The sequence below is a fragment of the Chelonoidis abingdonii genome, chromosome 3 (genome assembly GCF_003597395.2).
Source record: "Chelonoidis abingdonii isolate Lonesome George chromosome 3, CheloAbing_2.0, whole genome shotgun sequence".
Taxonomy (NCBI): domain Eukaryota; kingdom Metazoa; phylum Chordata; order Testudines; family Testudinidae; genus Chelonoidis; species Chelonoidis abingdonii.
Window position 1 is genome coordinate 152910869 of NC_133771.1, and position 18253 is coordinate 152929121.

Consider the following 18253-nt stretch of genomic DNA (forward strand, 5'->3'; position numbering starts at 1 on the left):
TATGAATGTCCAATCAATAGACGTTATACAATGCTGTGAGTGCAAAAATAGTATGACTATTTTACTCCAACAATTAAATTGTATTTGACTTTGGCCCAGTATTGCAACTGTTGGCAATGATACAGCGCTATCAAATTTTGAATTGTTTGACCATCAGGTGGCTAAGTCTTGAAGGTGGTGTGAAGGAGTAAAAAATGCATCTTCACATTTCTGAGCCTCAGTACATGGGAGGGAGCTGATGCATTATCAAGCTATAAAATCATCATGTTTTGCAATACCCATGGAGCAGACAAACTCCTTTAATCAGTTCCCAAAAGTAAGTTCTCCATGCTCTTTCATTAGTGTACCAGTTGCATAAACTAATGAGGTCAAAATGTTTTCCGAAACAAGCATTTCTTTATCACTGAGCTGTGCAGACAGACTAGAACAATGTGGTCCTTAAAGTCTTTGCATTACAGATGCCTAAAATGTCAATCTCTCTTAAATTAATACAAACAATCTTCTGGCCAGTATTGTACCCAAAAGTAGGTTCTTCTATATTAAAAACAGAGGGAAACTTTCAAAATCACACAGAGTACCAAACTCCCATTTGTGTCTTTGAAAATCTCCCCCATAATTTTTCGTCCTTTTTGGCCAATCTATCCATCATTCACCACTGACGGATCTACACCATACAGTATATGCTTTCTTATGCTGCTGTTTGAATTCTGCAGTCACCTTGCAAAAAGTTTGCATCAAGCATCTTACCTTTACTTATCAATACATCACTGGCATGTCCTGAGACTTCATGTCCTATTTCCACTAACATAATGCCAAGATTTCTCATGATAGCACAGCCTAGAGTAGCCATAAGACTAGCAGAAATGGTTGAGCAGCCTACAAGAGTTTGCTTCATAAAAATAAAAGCAATAATTTTATTTTAAGATTTTTGCACGGAACAAACGTGCTCCATTTCATATTTGCTGGTTTTCAAGCATGTGTTTGACTTCAGCTTTTTGATGATGCCTTTGTACAACTCACTAGCTCACTTTTGAATTCCAGTCAATGTAGAGTTACAAATCACTGTGCAGAGCATCCTTTTCTGCACCCACTCTTCTGCTGCCAACTCAAGAAAAATACAGGTTGGAAATACAGCCAGCAGCCTTGGAAACCCATAGCAACTGGATATTGGAACCATGGATGCCTGCAATACCATTTAACAGGTCAAACTGTTTGACAACATTAGGTTTAGATCCATGCATGCAACTAACAGCTGAGTAAAGAATAAAATGCTGACTCTGTCAGGGTCTACAGTAGCTCCTATTTTTCAGCTCCTGACAGTGAGAGAACTGGTGCAGATAAGGCTCAGGCATGTTTACTACCCTATCCAAAACCTTGCTGTGACCAGGTAAAAACTGCTAGTCCAGAGAGAGCTTTGAGATCTACAGATAAAAAGCATTTTACAAGAGCTAGCTATTTGTACAGCTATCATTACTGTGACCATAAACAAGTTGTATATTAAGCAACACTAGCTTTAGATCTTTAAAACAAGGCAACCTCCCACTCCCTATGTGAAATTGTTTAATAGCAATACAGTAAGTTCGTCTGTGGATCAGCAGCAGCCCTCTGTAGTGGGCGGCAGCAAGAGGGCTGACACATAGGCATCTCCTTCTCTGCATGTGCTATATTGCTTTAAAAGAAGTTTAAAATATTTTGAATTCTCCTTAATGTCTCTTTCCCATGTAAGCAATTGCTGCAGTTGTCACAAAGGTGTAACTTAAACACCAGTCTGGGAGGAAATGGTCTGCATGATCACCAGTGGATGGGGAGGTAGTCCACACTATGCAAAATTTCTGAGCTCCTCTGCAGCATAGTATCCTGTGACAGTAACTCTTTAATATTATTTTCAAAACACTTATTTCAGTAGTGCAAACCAACATAATATTAATGTCTCTATTTGACATTTTTAGACTTGAGGAAACAACCAATATCAACGGGAGTGGGAGGAAAAGAGGCTAAAGACAGTATCCTGTATACAGTTCAGACAAATAAAACGTCAAGTATGTGGAGAATGAAGAAATTAAAGTATTCAAAAGAGCTGCATATGTCATAGAATTGAGTGGTCACAAATGAGTGTGCTTTTTTCAAAGTACAAAACTGACATTAATTTCAGTGGTCTTACAGAAACATTGCTCCAGTGAGGAATAAGTTTCAATCCATATCAATTTCCAGGACTGTGTTTTCTGTGGCACAATGTCTATCAGGTCAGATGTCCTGCTTCTGGCTGTCAGCAATACCTGATAATTAACGAACAGGAAAGAGAAAATCAAAATACATTTTTTTTCAGTTTCACTATGCAGTTGATAAGAGAGATGGGGGGGAAATTTGATCCTCATAAGTGATCTATTTATGTCCTGTGGTAGAAGCTTTGATTAATCTTATTATTAACTAAGCCTGTGTTGCTATAAATATTATCTGTGGCTTTAAAGCCATTCAACATTGATTTAAATTCAGCAATGATATGCTGCTTATTGATTCCCTCTGATGGTGAATTCCATAGGTTGATTTTATACTTCCTAAATCAGTATTTCTTTTTTATTGGGTCAACATTTTCTATTATTTTGGTTTTTTCCCCCAATTTTGTTTGTGGATTTTCCCCTATATCCATATTCTTGCATAGGGAACTTGTTCCCATTTGTTAGTTGTGATTTTCATTTGATTTTTCCTTTTGGCTTTTTCTTATATTATTTGTTGTATTTTTAAAGTCTTTTCCCTCTGTTGGGAGGTTTATTCTTCATCAGCTAGTCAGTGGCACAGCAACGTTTGATTAGAATGACAATTCATCTCCCTGTGATATTAGCTGTTCTGGAAACAGAAATAATTAATTTAAACCATTTTTCTATAGAAATGAGGCAGATTTTTCCATACTTTAGTACCAGGAACAAACATAAGTCAGTGAAGCTGTTTCAGATAAATGTTGATAATTTATTATTTATTTTTTTAACCAAGTATCTTGTATTCAGACAGACAAATGTCACAGCAGAAATACAAAAGTGCTTGAAATGTGGTGGTGACTTGTTTTTGACAAAATATTGTGTTCCACTTAGCCTTTGTAATTTTCCATAAAAGGTTCCAACACTGGGTGAAACCTGCAGATATCCAGACCTGAACTTTCCAAAAGATTGCACCTACACTCTTTAAACAAACAATCCAAGATTTACTGGGCTAGTTTGACTCTAGAGCAGTGAAACCCAAACTGCATTTATATACCAAGTGTCGTGCATTGGAGTTCTATAATACAGCCCACAAGCACCTTTATTTTAATATAGGTGCGGTCAAGAAAAAACAAGTCCGCATATGCAGTGCTCCATCTTGGTCAAGAGAGAGTATTTCATGCTATGACCAGTCATCTCTGCAGACTGCACCTCCAAATACATACTGCAATCTGTTCTTTTCTATACTTGTTACAGTAGGAGCAGCCTTTGCGTTCTTGGAAAACTGCAACCTGGCATCTCTGGTTGGGCAAAGACTAGATCGCTTCACATTAGTAATATTTCCCTGCACCCTATATGTTGCAGGGATGATATATAATGGACTCATCCTCAGTATGTCTGAAAAGATTATATAAGTGCCAATGCTACTGACATTTCTGTAACTCGTGGTAAAATTGCTGACTTTGTATTTAAGATTCATTGGTTAAAGTTTGATCAAGGGGCAGGTTCCTCATCTTGACATCAGCCATCATGACCTGTTTTTTAATTAGGTCTGAATGCTTCATAACCGGGCATTAGCAGTGTTTGACAGAGAAACTAAAGCCTAAAGAAGATCTGCCAAGGGTGAATGAAGAGGAGCATCTGTGCCCCCCAAACCCAAGGCATTTGGCAGTGAGAAGGTTGGCACAACAGAAGCAAGGTAGCTTTCTCAGAAATGCTTCAGTAACTTAGGGATGCAAGTTTTGTTAGGTTCCCAAATGCCTGCATGACTTTTGAAAAATTTATCCCGAGTTTCAATGAAAGTCAATGGGACTCAGGATCCTTCGTATCACTAAGTCATTTTTTAAACTGGGACTTAAACACTTTGGAAAATTTTACCTCCAATCAAATTCACACAAGTAGAGGTGAAGCTGGACAGTGGGAGTTCAGAGTAAACGTCCTGAGAGAAGACTGTAGAATACGTTCTGGGGAGCGCTGAGAGTCAGTTGTAGCAGTGAGGCTGACCTTTAGCTCCCTCCCTCGCTGGGTGTTGGTGCAGCACCTTGGATCCAGCCCATCCACTTTCCCTCTGCTCCTGTGATTTCCTGTTGGGAGGGAACTGCTGTGCAGTTGTGGAATTTCAAAGCAGCGTTTCTCATTACTAAATCCTGGATTTCCTTCTATATTAATGTCAATGTTCCCAAGAACAGGCATGGCTAGAAGGTTCCTGCTAACTTTGAGAAGTAAAAAAGAAAAAAAATTAAATCAATTAAATTATTAGGGATTTAATTTTCCTGGAACTTTGTTGCCTATTTCTTTCTGAATCTCTCTGTGTTTTGTTTTGTTTTTGTGGGGATTTGGATTTCTAACCTGTACATAAATTGAAAGAGACAAAGTTCTTTGATTTGTATATTATGCTTTTGTTATAAATTATATTAAATAAATTTGAATTCCCATCCTTCAGGGCCTAAAATAATTGTGATGAAAGTCATGCGCAATGGAAGTTGATAAAGTCTTGAGGGTAGTGGCCAAACTGTACTTAAATAGGTATTTATGAAGATAAATGGACAGATTCATTTATCAAGGTTACTGTGGCAATGAGCCAGAGATGCATTTTTGTGCATAGGAGAAATTCTTAATCAGCCCTTTCTCAGGGAAACTCTCACTGAAGTCAATGTGAGTTTGACTAAGCAGCAGCAGCAGCTGATGCCGAGAATCAGTAGTGGGTCACAGAGGACCCCTGCCACCTTCAAATCACCCCTAGCTCAATAGACCAACCACCACTACACAGCCTCCTTTCAAAATGCCTCTCTATTCCACAAACTCCACCCCTTGCTACATCTACAGCACCACCTTCACACGAATGAGCCCCACCGCCTCCTCTCATACCTCCAACTGGCTCTGCTGATGGCTTCAAACCATCTGTTCCACAGTCATCCCTTCACATACTACCTACCTGGAACTCCTTCACCCACCCTTGCTCTCCTTCCTCTCCTGCCTGACTCATGCATCATCCTCTCTTATTCAGTTCCACAAAACCTTTGTATCAAGTCTTGTGGGGAAGAGCGACAGCTGCATCCCAGCAACTAAACAGAGACCACATGGACACTGCTTAGAAACAGAAAAGTAAAGGAAACCAGAACTCACAGCAAAAAGGTGGCTTGTTGATTGACTAATTCACACATAACGGGGGAGAGGGAGACTAGTATAACCTGACTTGTTTTCCTCTTGCCACTCTGCTTTTACAAGTATCCTCTTCCATTAAAAATTGCTGCACGATGCACTGCAGACTGATTTAAGTCAGTGTAAGCCCTGGGATTGTGATTCTAGTTTTATCACAATGTGGAGACCAAGAAACTTTCTGCAGCCTCTAAGTTTTAATTTTTGTAAAAAAAAATTGTTTCTGCCTCTTCTGATCCAGGGTTGAATGGAATGAACATACTCAGCAATGCAACACAAGGATTGCCAGTCAGTCCTTTGCCTTGGTGTCCTATAATACCACCTGCTCTTTTGCTGAAGCCTATTCACTGTTCATAAACTGATGCTGAGCATGTTTTCTCTCACTGAGCTCATACACTTCCAATGTATTCATTTCAGCCTCCTTGTGTTGCTTCAGTTAGAGTGGTCCAAATTATACCATGAAAACAAGAAAAGAAAAATACGTGGTTCAAATGTTAAGAAAAATTATCCCTACAGAAACTGATCAGTCGGTGTTTCCACCTTGTTGAGTTATTTTCATAAGTCCTTCCCAAAGCAATTTAGAGAAGCAGCCAATAGGACAGATCTTGATACTTATCCACTGCCAGCAGTTTAGCCAACTCCAAGAACCCTGCTCTTTCACGCTGAGGCAAAGGGTGGATTCCCTAATAGTCTTAGGCCTTCTCAGGTTTGCAAAGGCTGGTGTATATCCACTTTCTATTGACGAAGTGGTGAACCAATTAATAAATTTCATTAATTAATAAAGATCAAGATGAGCAATGCAAGATGGTATATTCCTGAGGTACAGTGCTGCCTCCATGGCTGACTCTGCCCAGCAACTAGTAATGGTATCTCTGTTCCTCTCCCCCAGTCAACGGGAGCTATGCGGGGGCAGCGCCTGCAGCAGACCTTGCCGGCAGCCTGTCTGCCTGCATCTCTCCTCCGTGGGTCGCAGTGGGGCGGTTCTCGGGCCACAGATGGCCCATGGGCCGAGATTTAAAACTCCTGATCTAGACCATCCCTGACAGGTGTTTATCCAACCTGTTCTTAAAAACCTCCAGCGACAGTGCTTCCACAACCCTAGCTAATTTGTTCAAGAAGTGCTTAACTACCCTTCCAGTTAGAAAGTTTTTCCTGAAGTCTAACCAAAATCTCCCTAGTTGCAATTTAAGCCCATTACTTCTTGTCCTGTCCTCAGTGAATAAGGAGAACAATTTATCACACTCGTCTTTAGAACAACATTTTACTTAATTGAAGACTGTTGTCATGACCTCCATCTGTCTTCTCCAGATTATACAAATCCATTTTTTTTAAATCTTTCCTACTAGGTCACGTTTTCCTAGGCCTTTTATCTTTTTTTTTTTTGTGCTCTCCTCTGGCCTTATCCAGTTTGTCCACATCTTTCCTGAAGTGTGGTGCACAGAACTGGATACGCTGCTCCAGTTGAGGACTTACCAGTGCTGAGTAAAGTGGAAGAATTACTTCTCACATCTTGCTTACAACAGTCCTGCTAATACATCCCAGACTGATCTTTTTTTTTTCTTTTTTTTTTTTGCGCAACAGTATTACATTGTTGACTCACATTTAGTTTGTGACCCTCTATCCTCTTCTGTAGTACTCCTTCCTGTGCAGGCATTTCCTGTTTTGTATGTGTGCAGTTGATTATTCCTTCCTATCTGTAGTACTTCGTACTTATCATTATTGAATTTCTTCCTGTTTAATTCAGACCACTTCACATTCTAATCCTGTCCTCCAAAGTGCTTGCAACCCCTCCCAGCTTGGTATCATCCGCAAATTTTATAAGTGTACTCTCTGTCATGATCCAAATCTTTTATGAAGATATTGAATAGTATCAACTCAAAGACAGCTCCATGTGGAACGCCACTCAATATACCCTTCCAGTTCAATTCTCAGTCATTGACAAATACTGTCTGAGTATGGTTTCCCAGCCAGTTGTGACCCCATCTTTTGGCTGGTTCGTCTAGACTAGTGGTTCTCAACCAGAGGTCTGGGGCTCCCGGGGGGGGGAACGCGAGCAGGTTTCAGGGGGTATGCCAAGCAGTGTCAGCGTTAGATTTGCTGGGGCCCAGTGTAGAAAGTTGAATCCCCAACACGTGGGGCTGAAGCCCAGGGCTCTGAGTCCCACCACCCAGGCTGAAACCAAAGCCTGGGCTGTGTAGCTTCGTGGGGGACCCTGGCAACTGCTCTGCTTGCTACCTGCTAACATTGCTAACACGGGCCCCGGCTTTTACATGCAGAAAACCAGTTATTGTGGCGTAGGTGGGACATGGAGTTTTTTATATGGCCTCAGAAAGAAAAAGGTTGAGAACCCCTGATCTAGACTACCTTTTTCTACTTTGTTTATGAGGTCATGTGAGACAGTATCAAAAGCCTTACTGAAGTTGAGATATATGAAATCCACTGCTTCCCCACCCCTATCCACAAAGCTTGTTACCCTGTCAAAGAAGGCTGTTAGGCTGGTTTGCCAGGATTTGTTCGTGACAAATCCATGTTGACAGTTACTTATTTTTATCTCTTCCTTTTTTCTCTAGGTGCTTAGAGATTGATAATTTGCTCCACTGTCTTTCTGGGTACTGAAGTTAATCTGACTGGTCTATAATTTCCTGGTTTGTCCTTATTCTCCTTTTTATAGATAAGTTCTATATTTGCCCTTTCCTAGTCCTCTGGGATCTCTCCTGTCCTCCATGAGTTCTCAAAGACAATCACTAATGGCTCAGAGATCTCTTCAGCCAGATCCTTAAGTATTTGAGAGTGTATTTCATCAGGCCCTGCTGAACTGAAGACATCTGACTTTTCTAAGTACTTTTTTACTTGTTCTTTTCCTATTTAGTCTCAGACCCTATTCCATCTACACTGATGTTCACTATGTTTGTCATCTAAGCACTGCTAACTTTTTGGTGAAAACAGAAACATAAAAGGCATTTATCACTTTCGCCATTGCTATGTTTTCTCTTATTGTCTTTCCCTCCTTATTTAGTAATGGGCCTACACTGTACCTGGTCTTACTGTCGCATTTCATGTATTTGTAAAATGCTTTCTTGTTACCCTTTATACCATTAGCTAGTTTAACCTCATTTTGTGCCTTGGTCTTTCTAATTTTCTCCCTGCATGCTTGGGGTTTTTTTTTTGTTTTTTAATATTCATTGTAATATGACCCAGTTTCCTCCTCTTGTATGTCTCTTTTTTGAGTTACAGGTCATTGAAGTTCTGGTTAAGCCAGGGTGGCCTCTTACCATATTTTCTATCTTTCCTATGCATTGGGATAGTTTGTTCTTGTACTTGTAATAATGTCTCTTTAAAAAACTGCCAGCTCTCCTCTACTCTCTTTTCCCTTAGACTTGCTTTCCATGGGATCTTACTTACCAGATCTTTGAGTTTTCTAAAATCTGCCTTCTTGAAGTCCACTGTCTTCATCCTACTGTTTTCCCTCCTACCATTCCTTAGAACAGTGTTTTTCAAAGTTCAGGTTGCGACCCAGTACTGGGTCTCTCTGGTCAGCCCCGCCGACTAGGACATTAAAAGTCCTGTTGGCGGTGCTGCCCCGGCTAAGGCAGGCTAGTGCCTATCTGCTCCGACACCGCGCTGTGCCCCGGAAGCGGCCAGCAGCAGGTCCAGCTCCTAGGTGGGGCAGCTATGGGGCTCCGCACACTGCCCCCACAATGAGCACTGGGGTTGCGAGTAGGGGGGAGAGAGGGCAGTGCTTGCGGGTGAAAATCATGCAAAGTCGCTTGCGTGCCACTGCCTAGGAGTTGGACCTGCTGCTGGCCACTTCCGGGGCACAGCACGGTCCACGGTGCCAGGAAAGGCGGGAAGCCTGCCTCTGCACCCCAGCTGTGCTGCTGACTGAGAACCGCCGGAGATAAGCCCGCACCCTAACCCCAATCCCCAGCCCAGAACCCCTTCCCCAAATCCTTCATCCCTGGCCCCACCCCAGAGCCTGCAACCCCAGCCCAGAGCCCTGACCTCCTCCTGTACCCCAGCCCTGAGCCCCGCAAACCCAGAGCCCCTCCTGCACCCCAAATCCCTCATCCTTGGCCCTAGCCCAGAGTCCTGACCCCCTTCCTCACCCCACACCCCTGCCACAACCCTGATCCCCCCCAAACCCGGAACCCCTTTCTGCAGTCCAAACCACCCAGCCCCAGCCCCACCTCAGAGCCTGAGCCCCCTCAAACCCAGAACCCCTCCTGCACGCCAAACCCCTCATCCCTCGCTCCAGCCCAGAGCCCTGATCCCCTCTTGCACCCTGAACCTCTCATTCCCAGCCCCACCCCCACAGCCCTCACCCCTGCACTCCAACCCTCTGGCCCAGCTCTGAGCCCCTCCCATACTTCTCATCCCCAGCTTCGTTGGGTCAACAATTTTCTTCAACTGAGTCCCCAGAAAAGTTTGAAAACCACTGCCTCACAATCATGAACTTTCATTTAATGATCAGTTTCACCCAACCTGCCTTCCACCTTCAGAGTCTCATCTAGTTCCTTTGTTTGTCAGAACCTAATCAAGAACACAATCTCCCCTCACCGTTTTTTCTACCTTTTGTAATAAAAAACAAATCTACAACATATTCCAAGAACTTGTTGGATAATCTGTGCCCTGCTGTATTATCTTCCCAACAGATGTCTGGGTAGATGAAGTCCCTCCTCACCAAGTCTTGTGTTTTGGATGATTTTATTAGTTGTTTAAAAAAAAGTCTCATCCACCTCTTCTTCCTGGTCAGGAGGTCTACAGTAAACTCCTATAATGACATCATCCTTTTTTTTTATTTTATTTTCCCTCCCCCTACTCCATTTTATCCTTACCCAGAGACTTTCAACAGGTCCTACTATTATCTTTGATATACAAGGCAACACATCCATGCTTTTTTCTCTGCGTGTCCTTCCTGAAGAAGCTGTGCCCTTCTATCCCACCAAGTTTCTGTGATGACATACGTATCCAGGCAGCCTTCAAAAAAATGGATAATGTGGACATGAAAGTTCACCTCCTACTAAACACTCACAAAATATGCATGCATCCGACGAAGTGGGTATTCACCCACGAAAGCTCATGCTCCAATACGTCTGTTAGTCTATAAGGTGCCACAGGACTCTTTGCTACTCACAAAATGGTTCTTGGTAATTGTAGTATCAAGAAGGAAGCACTGCACCTACGCCTTGCTATACTACTGGTAATTGCAAATGCTCACATTGCAGCAGAACTCATGTCTAGAAGGAAGTAGCTCGAATAGGTAAGCAAAAACAAAAAGAAGCAGGCACTGTTATGATAACCTGCCCGAATGTATCCAGGGTGAAACTTGGCCCCATTGCAGTCAGTGGAAGTTTTGCTGTTGACATCAACAGAGCCAAGCTTTCACCTCTAGACTCTGTGTAAGTGTTTATTAACTACGAAGGGCCATTTTGATATTGATTTTATACATTTTGAGTGATATTAAAATGCAATTGGCAGCAACACAAATGTAACCACAAATCAATTATTGTGTAACCATAAAATAAAATGAGTTCTTGAATTCTTATTGTGCTAAACTCATCACCTCATTGTCAAACTGACTAAATCAGGCAATGTCTGACTCTAAACGTGCTAAAACATGTTCTGTTAGTTAAGAAAGCAACATAGCAATGAAGTGCAGAGTCCATTTGGCAATTCCATAACACCTCTTCCATTAGATCAAAATATACTGGAATAGTTTTTCTTTCAAACATTCTTTATATCAACTAGATTTAGTCCAAACCAAAATGATTAGTCCTTATTCGGGAACATTAATCTTCAGCCTGTACGGTCTTTTACATTATATTAGATGCTATAATCCTTTATGAAACAAATAGCTCTGCTACTGTTGCAGTAAATTTGAAAATATATAAAATAGAATAAAACCAATTCTCTTGAGTATGAAGACTTTATTACTTGTACTGTCCTAAGTATAGATGCCCTTTGTGACCCTTTGTAGTTCCTTCTGATCATCTCTACCGCTAAAGCCAGATAGACGGATGGATGGCATCTGAGCATGAAGACAGACCAAGCCAGTGGTCCCGAACCTTTTTGTGGCCAGTAGCACATACATGTTTTCAGAAGAGTTTGGCAGGCACCAGCAATTTTTCAAGGCTTATTTTGTATTTCTACATTAAATAATATGAAAAACATCATATTTAATATTACATAATATATGAATCGCTAAGATAAAAAGCATAATTTTACATGTATTAAATTCAATTATTCAGCAATTACTCTTTCACCTTACCATATGAATTTGCTCTTTTTTATCTACCTGTAAGAAAAATTAAGGAGTTTTTACAAAATAAATACCATAAACAGTTTTAATCTTATTTATTTAAAAAAAGTAAAACATTGTTGAACTGCTAGTCCAAATATATTTATTATTCTTACTTAACACAGAATGAAGCCTGCAGCCCCGGAGTTCTCTGTCCCCGGCAGGCACGGGGCCACGGCTTCTTTCTGGCTTAAGCCACGGCCCTGCACCTGCCAGGGACTGAGAACACCGGCGCCTGCAGCCCTGGAGAAGCCGGAGAGAAGCCGCAGCCCTGCGCCTGCCAGGGACAGAGAAAGCTGGTGCCCACAGCCTGTATCCCTGGAGTACTCTGTCCGCAGCAGGCTTAGGACCCCAGCTTCTCTCCCCTGCTGGGCACTAGGCAGGCACACACAAATGCCCCGGCAGGCGCCGTGGCACCCACGGGCACTGCATTGGGGACCACTGGACCAAGCATTCAGTCACTTGGAAGACTGAAAAAGTAACAGGTGTAATATTAAGTATATATCAGAAGGGATTATTTCCTTTTTCTTCTCTTTCTAATACATCAGTGAATCCCAAATGTTTTTAAACAGCTTCATCATACTTATTATCATATCATATAATAAGCTCCATTCTGCCTATGCCTGATTTTACAGAACTTTGACATTTAAGCTACAGTTTTTCTCTCTCTTTCTCTTATAGTCCTGGTTACTCAGTCATCATATAACTATGGTGACAGTATATTAACCTTGTTTCAGTGGTAAGTTATTCTTTGCATATCCTACTGTAAAATAGTTTATTTCTTCAATAAATTAAATGAAGAGAATAAGGAGGAAGAATGTAAAAATATAGATCATATTTTACTGTAAATGGCTACGTCATTTAAGTTCCTCTTATAGTCATGGTAAAATCATTAATCATGATAAACTCATTTTGTCTAAAAGCAGAGGTAATACATTGGTCCATGTAAATCATTTTATGGCCTTGACGGAATGATGTTAGAATACCTAAATAGGTGCTGTAATAAATTTCCTCTTTTGGAACATTGTTTGGCAATGAAGGTTACCTAGGGGTGGATGTGATTGGTGCCAACTGTTCACAAAAATAGCTTGCTTTAATTTCTGTAAACTGTACCGGAATACCATAAAGATAGGTTCCACACACCCCGCCCCTCAGTGTCTGAATGGACATAGACATAGCGTAACATTTGGAACAATAATTGCCCAGGACACTTCTAGAATAAAATCCTAACTCCAGCTGCTTATAAAGTTTCCTGATATTTACAGGACTGAAACTAAAGAAAAATGAACATTGAAGGATGATTAATATATTGTACCTTTTAAACTACGGTTTCTTTGAGAAGTAATTTTGGCATATTTTAGGCAGGTACATCAAATGTAAAACACAGTGGGGTTCTACATATTCCATATTATGCCTTTTTTCCTAAATTTGGCTATGCATGTGATTTCATCATGTATGTAGATGGGCTTAAATATAGCAATAATATATGATAAAAACATCATTTTATTTCACATATAAATAATGGTGTAGCCTGAGCAAGTCCTTATCCACTTATCCAACCATTAGCCAATTACTGAAATCCGACAGCAGCCTGGCAATATAGATATACATCTGGCATCAAAGAAAACAGAAGGGCTGTGACATGTCATATATACAACCTAAATGTCCAAGCTACCCTCTTATTCCTCATAAAAGATTTTTCAGCAAGGCTTTAAGGGAAATTGGTGTCTTCCTCTTTTTTGTTTTGTCCTTTCAATAATCTTGTTTATAGTTAAGTAATTAGTGTGTATGACTCCAGAATGAATCAAGAACATGCACATTAAAAATATAACCAGACCAGATTCTTTACTTCAACCAATTTCTGTTTGACAGAGCAGAAAGAAGGGGGACTGTGAGAGTATTAGGAGTGGCTCTCTGGTTCTCTGTCCAGTCCCAAATGACTGTCCATCAGCTGAAGATACTTGGGATGAAATCCTGGCCCCTCTGAAGTTAAAGGCAAAACTTGCAGGGTTTCACCTCTGGCATACGTGTGCTCTGGGCATGTTCCTCCCCACCCAAGACTGCAGCCCAATCCAGATTACACCCATTTTTTATCTACTGAGGATCTCCAGATGGGAGTTGCAGAAAGTCTTCTCTCTTTTTGCATTGCCTGAGTGGTGGAAAGAGAGCACAGCCAGGAAGAGAATCTACCCCATGTTCAACAAGTTAGAAATTTATTAACTAGCTAATGTTCAGAAAACTCCTGGAACATGCAAAACAGTTAGGATTAACTATTATTAAATAGCAACAAAGAGTCCTGTGGCACCTTACAGACTAACAGATGTATTGGAGCATAAGCTTTAGTGGGTGAATATCCACTTTGTCAGATGCATGTAATGGAAATTTCCAGAGGCAGGTATAAATATGCAGGCCAGAATCAGTCTGGAGATAACGAGGTTAGTTCAATCAGGAGGATGAGGCCCTCTTCTAGCAACTGAGATGTGAACACCAAGGGAGGAGAAACTGCTTTTGTTATTGGCTAGCCATTCGCAGTCTTTGTTTAATCCTGAGCTGGTGGTGTCAAATTTGCAAATGAACTGAAGCTCAGCAGTTTCTCTTTGAAGTCTGGTCCTGAAGTTTTTTTGCTGTAGGATGGCTACCTTTAAATCTGCTATTGTGTGGCCAGGGAGGTTGAAGTGTCCTCCTACAGGTTTTTGTATATTGCCATTCCTAATATCTGACTTGTGTCCATTTATCCTTTTACGTAAGGACTGTCCAGTTTGGCTGATGTACATAGCAGAGGAGCATGATGGCGTATATAACATTGGTGGATGAACCGGTGACGATGTAGCTGATTTGGTTAGGTCCTGTGATGGTGTCACTGGTGTAGATATGTGGACAGAGATGGCATCGAGGTTTGTTGCATGAATTAGTTCCTGAGTTACAGTTGCTATGGTATGGTGTGTGGTTGCTGGTGAGAATATGCTTAAGGTTGGCAGGTTGTCTGTGGACGAGGACTGGCCTGCCTCCCAAGGTCTGTGAAAGAGAGAGATCATTGTCCAGGATGGGTTGTAAATCACTGATGATGCGTTGGAGAGGTTTCTGAGGACTGTAGGTGATGGCCAGTGGAGTTCTGTTGGTTTCTTTCTTGCGCTTGTCTTGCAGCAGGAGGCTTCTCAGTACACATCTGGCTCTGTTGATTTGTTTCCTTATTTCCTCTTGCGGGCATCATAGTTTTGAGAATGCTTGGTGAAGATCTTGAAGGTGTTGGTCTCTGTCTGAGGGGTTGGAACAAATGTGGTTGTACTTCAGTGCTTGGCTGGAGAAGATGGAATGTGTGCTGCATCCGGGATGAATAGAGCATTTTGTACATATTTAAAATCTACATATTAGCAATTTGTTCTAAATATTAACTATACTATTTACTTTAAAATATTTAAATAAGTTCCATTCTACCTTAAACAGCTTCTTGTGTTCTGATTTCTCAGTGGCTTTGTAATTGGTGTAAATGCTCTTGCAGGTCAGTTTATGTAGTCCTGTAAGAAATGACAGAGAGAAATCTAGTCTCAGGGTATTGGAGTGATTTTGCACTGTTCTACAGAAAATGTGAAGTTTGATACAGATTTTAACCATGTGTCAATCTGATAATGGTTCACAATTCAATTAATTGCAAACTCAATAATAAATAATAATAATGATGATGCCTAGCTCTTACATAGCACTTTTCATCCATATATTTCAAAGCTGTTAACAAAGCTCAGTACTATCCCCATTTTATAGATGAGGAAACTGAAGCACAGGGAGGTAAAATATCTTGCCCAAAGTGACCCAGCAGGCCAGTGGCAGAGCTGGGAAAAGACAACTCATGTGCCCTGAGTCCCAGTCCTGTGCTCTAACTCCTAGGAAACAATGCCTCCCAAAGTAAATTATAAATAAAAAAACATCTTTGTAGTCTAAACTGGACAAGATGGTATTGCTTCCTCTAAATGGAATGGTTATACTTAATCTTACTTAAAAGGTAATTTTTATTAATTTTTAAGATTAATGTGCCTTACTGAAAAAAAACCATAATACACATATGATAATATCACTATGCAATATGATGCTGCTAGGCTTGAATCCATGTCAAAATTCTCCAGGATCTCTGAAAGGTATATGATGGGTAATTAAAGTGGAATATATGGAAAATTTAAAGGAACAGAATGATCAAAATTGCTTTTCCAATTTCACAGATTCTTTAACTGTTACCAGAGTTATCAGTTATCTAAGAGTATGTCTACACTACATTTAGACATCTCTAGCTGGCTTATGCCAGTTGACTTGAGCTTGGAGAGCTTGAGCTAAGCAGCTGTTTAATTGCAATATAGACTTCCCAGCTCAGTCTGGAGCCTGGGCTCTAGGACCCTGAAAAGAAGGAGTGTTCCAGAGCCCTAGAAAGTTGGGAGGGTCCCAGAGCCCAGGCTCTAGGCTGAGCCCAGAAGTCCACACTGCAATTCAAGAGACCCACAGCCCAAGCCCTGCGAGCCTGAGTCAGCTGGTATGGGCCAGCCACAGGTTTTTAACTGCAGCATAGACATACCCTAAGAGGACTAGCAAGAGTACCGATAGCTCCATCCACCCATTTGTATGGACTTTACTGAGAAAAGATAAGGAAAAGAAAATGCATGCATAGCAATTGATAATTCTACAAAGGAATGTTCTATTTTGTAATTATCCATAAATACTTCTTCCCAGAATGCTTATCTTTATATTCAGCCTCTATGAAAATAAGGAGACGCTTCCCTTTCAGTTCAGATTCTGCTGAAATTACCATTCTTGACGTCAGTGCAAAATGGCTTGGTATAAATACCTAGATAGATAAAGTGATTTAGAAAATCTGATTCCTCAGGTTCCAGCCCTTGTAGTGGTACATGGTTGTTTTCCTCTTTTATCAGAAACAGTTTTTAGTGTGATTAGTTTTTCTAATCCAAGGAGGGAAAATAACACTTAAGCCAGGTAAAATAAAATGAAATTGTTTTATTCATTTCCTCTCAAGTGTGAAGTTCTATTCTATCATCAGCTGCTGATATAGATGGTATTTTTTCAGTTACGATGTTCTGACTGAGTATGTTTTATATTGCCTTCCTAACTAATAAAACAATTAGCTCTATAGAGCTGCTTGTTTGTGTTTCTAAAACTATTAATTAAATAACTCTTAAATCTTTTGCACAAACTCCTTGGTCATTAGCTTGGGTCACTTCAGACTTTCTGTTAACTTGTTTTGGTTTTGGTTTTTTCCCCACTCGTTTTATCCCTGTTAATTTTCTTCTCTGTAGAAATCTTTTTATTAATTAGTTAACATATTTTACAGACCAACATAAATAAAGTTTTATTTGAGTCAGTAAAGTAATAAGCCACAATTTTGCCTGATCCCTTCACCCACACTGCTTACTAAAATTTACTTTAGTATGGTTTATTGAAAATAATATGACTCCTTAATTTTAAATTCCTTTAAAAGCCCTCTGAAATATATATTGTAGATGTGGCATGTTATTAATGTGTCCTTCCACCATGAAATACAGTACCACGATATAAGATGGAACAGTATGAATAAAGTTATAACACTGTTACCATTATCCTACTATTCTGAATATTTCCTGTTCGTAATCTCTTTCTCTCTCGGGTCCTGTATGATATATGGAACCTTTCTCTCTCTCTCTCTCTCTCTCTCTCTCTCTCTAAGGTCTTATATGACACCAATCACCACTGTATCTGAGCACCTCACAAACCACAATCATGAAGTATCTTTTTTCTCTTCTCTCTCCCACCCACCCAGCAGATTTCTTGATAGCTTTATAGGTTTCTATGTGAGTGAGATACTTATTTCAGGAATGTTAAATCCCAGAAATTAATTTTGCATTTGAGTTCTGATTGTGAAACTCGCAGTCTCTTATCTCATGACGAGTTTTGTGAACTTCATCTATTTGTAATAGATAGTGGCATAGCAGTAAGTGAGAAGGGGATGATAAGAGTGGGAAGTGGCGTGCCTGTAATGCTGAATGCTACAGAGGATTCTGGACTGAAGAGAAACCCATAGACACCCTAGGGAAACTGCCTTAATTTAGAGCAGCCCTTGGGTGCAGTCAGTATACAGATGGTGTAAAGCCATTTTACTGCCCCTTCCCTAAAACTGTGACTTCTGTGCTCAATCTGTCTCTCAGAAGACGCAACACAGAATCTGCCCCAGAAACTTAAAGGTACAGATGGTGTGAACACAGTTGGTCTATTTTATTAATGTGTCCTGTCTCCTTACATGACAACTTCCCCTCTATCAGCTAGCGATTTTCTATTCAGTCATCCTCTTTATATCACCAGAAATAATCTCTTAATATAGCCAATGTTGCTTTCTGTATTCCCCTTAGTCTTACCACACTTCTCCCATATTTTTAGGAATGGTCCTCTTCTTCTGTAACTAATGCCCATCATTCAAGACCACTTAAGACATGTAATCGATATTACTTCTCTTTTATTTTGAAGCCTTATTCTCTTAAACTGCTGTAGTATATTCCAGGTTGTCAAAAAAAACATCTTTTCACGTCTTAAACTAGCACAGCTAATAAGTCTGCTCAGTCTGAACTGTCACTCA

The 18253-nt window shown here is 40.5% G+C and overlaps 1 long non-coding RNA gene across 1 annotated transcript; it reads right to left on the reverse strand.

Annotated features, from left to right (window-relative positions):
• Positions 1–267: 267 nt before the first annotated feature.
• On the reverse strand, positions 268–15162 carry LOC116825013 (uncharacterized). The gene is made up of 4 exons (XR_004373754.2): positions 15085–15162; positions 10187–10328; positions 4071–5781; positions 268–2844 (listed from the first exon to the last, which is right to left on the reverse strand). It is a non-coding gene; the product is annotated as an uncharacterized LOC116825013 (long non-coding RNA).
• Between the last annotated feature and the right edge of the window lie 3091 nt (positions 15163–18253).